Consider the following 4,216-nt stretch of genomic DNA (forward strand, 5'->3'; position numbering starts at 1 on the left):
TCATCAAGACTGTTCTGCGTGAAAATCACCAAATTGCATTGTTTTCTGCCTCTTTTGTTCCAGCTGGTCCATCTCCCATCCAATGCAACTCCAGACCTGTAATAACTCGAAAAGGACTATGAAGACTCGATAAAGACTTGAAAACCAATTGAAAAGCATATATACAAGATGTATAAAACACCATATATCATTTACGTTTAGTGTTTAGAGTTGATGTTTTAGGGTTTAGATTTGAAGGTTTAGGGTTTAGGGTTTAGGGTTTAGAGCAGATGTTTCGGGGTTTAGGGTTTAGAGTTGATGTTTCATGGTTTAGGGTTTAGAGTTGATGATTTAGGGTTTAGAGTTGATGTTTTAAGTTTAGATTAGTTAACCATATGTTTTTTTTGTCAAAGTCAATCAAAAGGTTATAAATGTCTTTTACCTTTCATTAAAGTTGAGGGTAAAAGTGGTTAGTGTAAACATGAAAAGTGGTACTTTGAAAATAGTATGTTTGGCAATTTACCTATTTTTATTCTATATATTAAAATTTTGATTAATTTCTTATTTGCATTTAGGTGGTTATTGTCTTAAATATGTAAGAGTTGGTTAATATTTTATTTTCATTTTTAATATGTTTTGAGTTGTCCTATGATTTATATTTATAAATATTCTTATAAAACTATATATTCTTATCATAGTTAAATCTATGATTTTAGATATAAGTTGGATTAGTCGAGTCAGTCATGTTGCGAGTATATTAAGTTACATATATTCTTTCAAATTCAAAATGAAGTATAATTATTTTTTATTATAATAAAGTCAAATAAAATAAATTTTATTTATTGTTTAAATGTGCATATATTTTCATAATATTTATCAAATTATATGTTGATGTTTTTTAAAAAATATTAGAAAATAAAGCGATAATCAATAGGAAGTTACATGCATAAGTAACTGATACATTTTAGGAAGCTTATGAACACATATCAATATTACAATAATTAAATATTTTATAAATTCTAAATAACTTTATGTCTTTGATTTATTGAATGGAAACTGAAATTTATTTTAAATAATCTTAAAAATGATAATTCAGATTTGCTTTGGTATTTTGATTATGATTCTATTAAGTTCCACAAACATAAAAACATAAAATTTTAAAGCAAATTTAATATTAATAAAACAAATAACTTTAGTAATGATAAAATATAATATATCTACCTCATTGAACTATTTTGTAACTATTTGATCAAACGATATTTATTTTTTTAATTTATTGTTAGTTTTTAATATCTCTTAAAAAAGCAGTAAACAAAATTGTGACTGTATTTGAAAATAATATTATATAAGTAAAAAATAATTTATCAATATTTTTTTGCTTTAGTTGAAAGATATTTTTTTTTTTGATGAAATTTAAAATTTATTGATCTATCAGAAAAGAATGTTATGAACAAGGTACAAAAATTGAACTAAGTTTTCTCTATGCTATGGTATGATAAATAAAGAATGATCTGATCTAGATAGTGGCCTCGAACCATCGCGGTAATAGTCCTCCATATTTGTGGTCCGGTTTATATCGAAGGGAGACAATCCTATTTCTCATGGCTTTGTCAATCCTTCTTCTCATCTGATCAGTACTCATACCAGGCTGCTGGTGGCGCCTAGCATTCCTCTCCCTCCATACATGATAGACTGTACTCTGAATTAACATTCTTGCAAGTATGGTATCCAATCTCTTATCATTCATACGCTGCAGTCGAGCAATGGTCCACTGCCAATCTGGATTGATTCCATTCCAACAAGTCGGCGTGCAAGCACTTCCCAAACTGTGTATAAATTTACTTCCCAAACTGTGTATGAATATTAACGATATTTATTTCGTTTTTCAATTCATTTTTTTTCAATTTATAAAAATTTCCTTTTTGTTATATGTATATTTTTTATGAAAAATTTTAAAAAGGAAACTAAATAAAAAAATAAACAAAAATATTTTAAATCTAATATTTTAAATTCATTAAGGGTATCAGTGTAATCAACCATTGTGATATTTAACGTGAAAGCGACACATAGGAAACTGACTTCTCAAATAAGATTATATATATATATATATATATTCGGGTACTTCGGGTAATTGGTTCGGATATCGGATATAACCAATCAGGTACGGGTATCGGGTTTTTTTAAGCTTCGGTTCTGTTTTCGGTTCGGATTTTTTGGGTCGGTTCGGATTTTGGTTAATATTCCCATGCCTAGAACTAAATATGAAATTATGATTTAAACATTTTTAGAAGTAGAAAAAATATCACTAATTTCATATAGTTATTTCATCACTAGTTACTATTTTTCCAAAAAAAATTGTTTGTAAAGCTATTTATTTCATTTAATTTCAAAAATACTAAAGAGTATTAGAGACAAAAATGATACAAAATAGAAATTAGTCTAATGGGACATAGTTACTATTTTTTGGCCAAAAAAACAATCTTCCCTTTAAAATTCATGCAAGCTTAGATAAAGTATTATCAAGTTGATCGAAGACTACATATCACCTGAAGAAACAAATATATAATTTCAATTTGGTTCATGTATATTGATAAGAAATTTATAGAAAATCAAAACGAAGATGAACAAAACATTGGATAATTGCCTATGACATTGCATATTTGTGTAGTTATATTATATAGTTCCTGCTAAGAGGCAAATGTTGTTTTTTTTTCCTGGTTCAGCTAAGTATCTTAGATATTTGATAAATACATAGATTGATATATAAAAAGATGTACTTATAAAAATATTATTATGAAAATTTCGTTGATGTACTTCAAATCTATGATATCAACAATTTATCATAATTGATGAATAAACACCAAAATAACAACAATATTTTGGAGAGCATGTATAATAAATATATGTTCTCTCGCTTATAATGTGAGAGGTGTGATTAGGGGCGGACACTTTACCCGATATCCGAAACCGCACCCGGATCGGATCCGAAAAACCCGAACCGAAATCCGAACCGAAGTAGTAAAATATCCGAACGGGTATTGAATTAGAAGAGATTGGATATCCGAACCCGAACGGGTAATATCCGAACACGAATGGATATCCGAAGATAACCGAACATATGTATAATTAACCATATATTTCTAGTTTACATCTCTCATTTTATATAAAATATTTATATTGATACTACACATACTTTAAGTTCATATGATATACATAGAATTACGGAGAACATGATTTGCTACTCACTTAAAATGCATGTTATACTTTTTATTTCAATAATTAACAAAAAGTTTCATCCAAAATTTAAAAACAATAACCAAATTAATGTCTTTTTTAAGTTTCAAAATGTTATGTCCAAATCTGTTAACCATTCAATCAATTAAAAATAAAAAATTAGTTAAGCGAAAGTTATATTTTTATATACAAGAAATTTGAGAAATGAAAAATTAAATTTTTTTTTTAAAATCTAAATATCCGAACCCGATTCGAAATAACCGAATCCGAACTAAAAATACCCGAACCCGATCCGAAGTACAGAAATACCCGAACGGGTTCTATACCCGAAAATCCGAAATATCCGAATCCGAACCCGAATCCGAACCCGAACGGGTACCCGAACGTCCACCCCTTCGTGTGATCACTACAAGAAAACATATTTTTTACTAGGGCAATATTCGTTGTAAATTCGTCGTAAACGGGGTGTTACGACGAATTAACGTTGAAAGCCGTTTCGTTGTTAAACGTCCGTCGTAACGGAGGTTTCGTCGTAAACGACTCGTTACGTTTACGACGAAATATATTCCTCGTAAAGCGCAGGGAAAGAATTCATCGTAAACGACACGTAATTATTTCGATGTAAAGCACACGTAAATACTTTCATTGTAAATCACTCGTAAATATTTCGATGTAAAACCCTCGTAAATATTTCGATGTTAATCACTCGTAAACATTCGATGTAAACTCCATGTAATGTTTACGAGGAGTTTACATCGTTTCTTATTATATTATTATTAATTAGTATATAATAGATTTTAATTTATATTAAATATTCAGAATTTAAAATAATTTAAATTTTAAAACGAAATATGAAATTGGAAAAACATATTTTAAAAATTCATACAATAATATTTAAATTCATAATACAAACAGAAAAATAAAAAAAACTACATATTCTCGAAGTAGTTGGTGGGGTTGCTCGGCTGTTGACGGGTTGGATCGGACTCTTGGGGATCTCGTG

The sequence above is a fragment of the Brassica oleracea genome, chromosome C7 (assembly GCF_000695525.1).
Source record: "Brassica oleracea var. oleracea cultivar TO1000 chromosome C7, BOL, whole genome shotgun sequence".
NCBI lineage: Eukaryota > Viridiplantae > Streptophyta > Magnoliopsida > Brassicales > Brassicaceae > Brassica > Brassica oleracea.